Consider the following 6,007-nt stretch of genomic DNA (forward strand, 5'->3'; position numbering starts at 1 on the left):
TTTTGTTACTGTGTATTGCTTACCAGGTACACCTTACCATACTTATTAGCGTTAAACCACATACTTATTTTTAATGTAAAATGATACTTTCAAATAAAGTTATATATTTTGAAAGGTATATTATATATGTCTGAAAGTCTCCATAAGAACAAGAATAAACACTTTTATATTTCATGGAGGATGGGAATCATTGAAACACTTGGAAATATTCTTAAAAAGGAATTATTTTATAGTCAGGTGGACTGAAAATCAGCCTGACTCTGACCTTGTCGTGGTTGTTAAATCTGAACGTTTAACTTGCATAGCAAAAACATCAGACAGGATGCCGACTCAACAAGCATTATTACCACTGATGTTCTCAGGAATGGAAATATAACAAATGAAATACCTAACTCACGTTGTTTTTCAATAAATTTTAGGTTTCTTGTAAAATATGTTCTCCGGGGGCATCTTAGTCAGTTTAAATTATAATAGTTTGCTGACTACTACAGCAGCAACTTTTAAAACTGTGTGTGTTGCTATAAATTGCCTATGAGTCAGATTCATTGCAAGGTGAGGAAGGGCATTCTCAATGCTGTTATCTGTTTTTCTCGTCTAATCCAAATCTAAAATAAAATAAGCACTCATGCATTTTACTATCTGCATCCAGCTTTAACAAAAAAACCTACCATTCCTTTTTTTAAGTAGTTAAAGCAAGAGAAAACATATTTCTATAAAAAAGGAAAAGTTTTCAAGAATAGATAACATTTTATATAACCTTGTGAAAAGTATTCTGATTAGCATTGACCTTCCTTTTCACAGGGTGAGAATTGTGCTAGCCAGGTAAGAAATGAAGTCTCAAAGGTAAAGTAACAGGTCAGTAAAGTCAAGTGTTTAATCAGATAATGGAAGCCTATGTCATTAATAAGTGTGTCATTTGCTTCAATAAAAGCATCACTTTGAGAAATCAAATCAGTCTTTTAATACTTCAAGTAACTCCAACTAACTCACCCCGCAAACTCTTCTCTGATCAACTGCTCTCTTCCTCTGAACTCTTATATCACTACTGTCTACCTTGTGCATTCTAACTTTAAATAGAAAATTCTATTATATTGTCATATATCTGGCTTACATAAGCTTATTTTGCCTAGCCAGATTGTAAATTCCTTTAGGATTATAAATGCCAAATCTAGTAAAAACAAAAGTTTCTAAGTCACCTGATAGAATTATTAGCACCTAATGAAGATAAATTGCTTAGATGAATGAAGAAACTTTAAACCGGATATAGGAAATATATAAAATAACTGAAAAGTATGTATTATAATGCACATAGCATATTTTGTCAACTGATTATTAAGCCTGGTAGTTGCTTTTGTCTAAATACATTTTGATGAATGAAAAAAGGATATAAACATATAAAGGATATAATATATAAATATTGGTGGTGCCTGTAGATCTGTCCGCAGGACAGTGGCCACATACACTGGGGTTGGCGGGTTTGAAATCAGCCCCTGCCAGCTAACCAACAATGACAACTAAAAAAAAAAAAAAAAAAAATCCAGGCATTGTGGCAGGTGCCTGTATTCCCACCTACTTGGGAGGTTGAGGCAAGAGAATGGTTTAAGCCCAAGAGGTTGAGGTTGCTGTGAGCTGTGACACCACAGTACTCAACCCAAGGCAACAGCCTGAGACACTGTCGTCTCAAAAAAAGAAAAAAAAAAAAGGATATAAATAACAATTTATTACTTCTATCATTATAGATATAATCAAACAAAAACGAACAAATGGAAGGTAAAATTTTTTGAGATTCAGAATTTCCCTGTCCATGTTTCTAAATTTTATAAGATCTAGTACAGTGTTTCATATGCAAGGGGAGCTTAGTGAAATAGAACACAGACCTGTGGGCATGCTACCGCTCATATTGAAAAAATAAATTCAACAAAAGGTTTTCCTAGGTTTTTTTTTTTTTCTTTAACTTTAAATACTGCGAGTTTCCTAATTAACTCCTTTACATGTAAGCTTAGGTTTCTCTGCATCAAAAGACACACTTGCTCTATCACAGTAGATGTTAAAGCTAAACTGCATTTGCTCAAAACAGTCACACAACAGTATGTTTGAAGCTATGAATACATGTACTTCCCCCACTACTATTCTGTGACATTTCTAATGGTGACCCATCTTATCTTTTGGTATTCTTATTGATACAGGACAGGTGGCACCCCAGCCAGCTCAGTCTGCAGCCAGGCCAGCCTGCATAACCTAGAGAGTGGGGGGGAGGGGGGGTCCCCACAGGAAGCTCCAGTAGCTGGAGGGTTCATACAACTGCTAGGGACTTGCACTTCTGACTGCACAGGGAACCCCAACTTTCCTAGGCCTGGTCAATTTCATGTAAGTTTCTGAGGCCTGGGAATGAAAGGGATTATAGCCATTCCTTAACTGAGTTCCCTCTGCTAAATGTAACTTTGGAGTATCCATGCCTGCTAAATGTAACAACTGAGTTCTGGCTAAATGACCCCATGAGAAGTCTCAAAGGTAAAGAGACTTTCGTCTGTTTAAATTATAATAGTTTGACTGCTGACTGTAGTAGTCAGCATATATTTTATGCACATATTTAAAGATACATATCCATTGGCTAAATCAAGTATCACTGATATAGATGTATCCCATGTCCCCACCATTTTACAACTCTCACAAATCTATTTTATTTTTTCCACTTTTTCCTAATTTTAATTTTACATTGCAGTTTTTGCATATAATATAAAAAGCATCAAACACTAAAATCTATTTTATTTACACGATGTAAAATTTCCATTAACAAAAATTTCTCATCACAAAAGATGCTAAATAGAGCATAAATGTCACCATGATTAACAATTCAATGAGTTAAAATATGCTTGATTTCACATTTTTACTCAAGAAAATCTCTAGGTTGTCTAAATTCCACAAATACTCTATTACATTCACTTTTATAAGCTATGCACTCTTTCCATCTTATTCTTTCGAACAGCTTAGGGAAGAGAGCTGTGAAGAGAAGAGCAGTGAGTTGGCACCAGTCCATATCCATCTGGAAACAGCATGATCTCTTTTTTTTAATTTTCTTGGAATGGATTATCTTCAGTGACAATAGTTCTTCTAGGGTAGGATTCAACTTCTACAAATACGTATTGAAAATCACATTCACCATTTTCTGGGTCCTGCTTAACTTCCACGTGCACGGTTCCCTGCTTCCCCGGCTCAGGGCCCTCAACGTAGAATTTCACATCTTTTACGTATTCAGTGAAACTGACCTGCTGCCTCCGGCCTCGCCTTGTCCTCTCCCTGTAACCTTTAACAGGCTTGCCAAACATGCCAATCACCTCGGGATGTGTTCTGCATTTTTCTAAGGCTTTCCCATATATCTTATTAGGAATGAAGGAAGAAAAAAGTTCTTTGAAAACGGTGTAAAACAAACGACCTGTAATGCTGATTCCATTAAGCACCACCCTTAAACAGGCAAAATCTCTTCCGGCTTTCCTTCACTTTCTGCGACGTTGAGACAGCAGTTTCCACTCTCTGACTTCTGTGCACAGACACGTGTTTGCTGCTATCCTCCTTAGTTCTCCAGGGGCTTGATCCCTGCGTCCAGATGTTTTTCTGTGTGACTCCAAGAATACGTCGAGGACGCACCGTTTTCTTCTGCTCTTGAAGCACCCATCTCAAACTGGACTCAGTCTTCAAGCAAGCCTTGTTAAGTACAAAGTGTGGCGAAAATAATCGCCTGCCTGAGGGCCTGAGCAGCTTCTCTGCATACTGTATAGCTCGCAGAAAAGAACGAATCACGTTCATAGAAAACTGCTCCGCTTGGGGACAATGTTAACTACAACCAGCAAAGCTTCACAATCCACTACACTTCTAGCGGGATACGTTTTCAAGACTACACATTCACATTACAGGGCAGGTTAGACAAAAATGTTAGCTCCAGCAGCGTATATTAAGACGAAAGTCTACTGAGAGAAGCTGTGTCTACCTTCCTTTGACTCCTCTTTCTACTTGAACTAAAATGCTCTGAGTACAGACTACACTGACTTTTGCAGACTCCCTGCCATGTCTTGGCAAAGTCACAAATCTATTTTAGCGCTTTCTCTAAGAACTCTAAGATTTAGTCAAATTGTCTCATTCAATAAAGCACTTTAAGAAAAAAATAATCATAATGTGTATGGCATCACATTCATTGGGGACTTTAATCAACAATATGAACAACTGTAAACTTCACAAATAAGTAAAAATTAATATACTTCAGAATAATCAATGAATAAGAAAATAAAAAGAAATGAAAAAAGTATTTTTAGAGAAATAAAAATGGAGGAATAACTCATCAAAACCTATGTGATACAGCAAAAGTAGTTCTAAGAGGACAGTTTTACAATGATTAAATAACGACTTTATGAAAAAAGGATGATCTAAAAAAAAACAAAACTCACTTTATACCTCAGTGAAAATAAAATGAAGAGCAAAATATGTCCAAAGTTAGCAGAAGGAAGAAAAGAATAAAAACCGGAGTAAAAGTAAATGAAATCAAGATTAGAAAAGAAACAGAAAATTCAACAAAACAAAGACTTGGCTTATTGGAAAGATACATTATACTGACAAACAATTAGCTACAGTATGAATGAAAGAAGACTCACATTAATAAAATCAGAAATGGAAGAGAAGACATTACAGTTGTCTCACGGAAACCATAAGATTACTATTAACAATCCTAGCAAACAGTATAACCTGGGAAAAATGCATAAATTTCTAAAAGCATACAACCTACAGAGAATGCAGTAAGAAGAACTGGAAAGGCTGAACAGACCAATAATTAATAAGAATATTTAATCAGTAGTCATAAACCTCTCAACAACACTGACGAAGGAACAGATGGTTTCACTGGTGGATTCTATCAAACATTTAAATATTATTTAAGGACCATCCTTCTCAAATTCTTCCCAAAACAATCAAAAGGAAAAAAAATTTAATTCATTTAATAACACCAATTTTACCCTAATATCAAAGATATCACAACAAAAGAAGCATATAGGCCAATATCTCTGATCAAGGTAGATGCAATGGTCCACAACAAAATACTACAAACTGAACTAAACAGTACCTTAAAAGGATCATGCCATGACTAAGAAGGGTTTATTTCTCAGGTATAAGGATTGTTTAACAAATTAAATTAATTAATTAATGTGATACCTCAATATCATAGAATGAGAGACACAAATTTCATGATCATCTCAATAGATCTGGTAAAAGAATTTAATAAAGTCTGACACACCTTCATGGTAAAATATCTCAAAATGCTGGACATAAAACATAATAAAATGTTCTGAACATAATAAAAGCTATACATGAAAAGACCACAGATAACATACTCAACAGTGAAAACTTAAAGCTTTTCCACTATGCTCAGGAAAAAGGCAAAGATGACAGACCTTTTCACTTCTCTTAAAATCCCTAATCATGAGAGAAAGGCAAATGAAAGCAAATGCAAGATTACCTCACACCTGATAGAATGGCTATTATTAAAAAGGCAAATGATAGGGTAGCACCTGTGGCTCAAAGGAGTAGGGTGCCGGCCCCACATGTCAGATGTGGCAGGTTCAAACCCAGCCCTGGCCAAAAACTAAAAAAAAAAAAAAAAAAAAAAAAAGGCAAATGATAACAAGTATTTGCTAAGATGTTGGAGAAATTTGAAGGCTTTTAGGTTTGATGACAGTAATGCAAAATGGCACTGCCACTACAGAAAACGATAGGGAAGTTGCTCAAAAAAATTAAAAATAGAATTACCAAATGAAACAGCAATCTATATTTGTATATTTAACCCAAGAATTGAAATCAGTATCTCAAGAAGGTGTTAACACTCCCATGTTAATTGCAGAACTGTATAGCTCGCAGAAAAGTACAAATCATGTTCGTAGAAAACTGCTCAACTTCGGCACAATGTTAACTACAACCAGCAAAGCTTAAAAATAGCTAAGAGGTGGAAACAACCTAATTTTACTGA

The 6,007-nt window shown here is 35.4% G+C and overlaps 1 pseudogene across 1 annotated transcript; it reads right to left on the reverse strand.

Moving 5' to 3' along the window:
* Window positions 1-2,375: 2,375 nt before the first annotated feature.
* Window positions 2,376-5,724, reverse strand: LOC128566759 (mitochondrial import inner membrane translocase subunit Tim21-like; annotated as a pseudogene). The gene has a single exon (XR_008374636.1). The product of XR_008374636.1 is annotated as a mitochondrial import inner membrane translocase subunit Tim21-like (transcript).
* Between the last annotated feature and the right edge of the window lie 283 nt (window positions 5,725-6,007).

This window comes from Nycticebus coucang, chromosome 15 (assembly GCF_027406575.1).
Source record: "Nycticebus coucang isolate mNycCou1 chromosome 15, mNycCou1.pri, whole genome shotgun sequence".
NCBI classification, from domain to species: domain Eukaryota; kingdom Metazoa; phylum Chordata; class Mammalia; order Primates; family Lorisidae; genus Nycticebus; species Nycticebus coucang.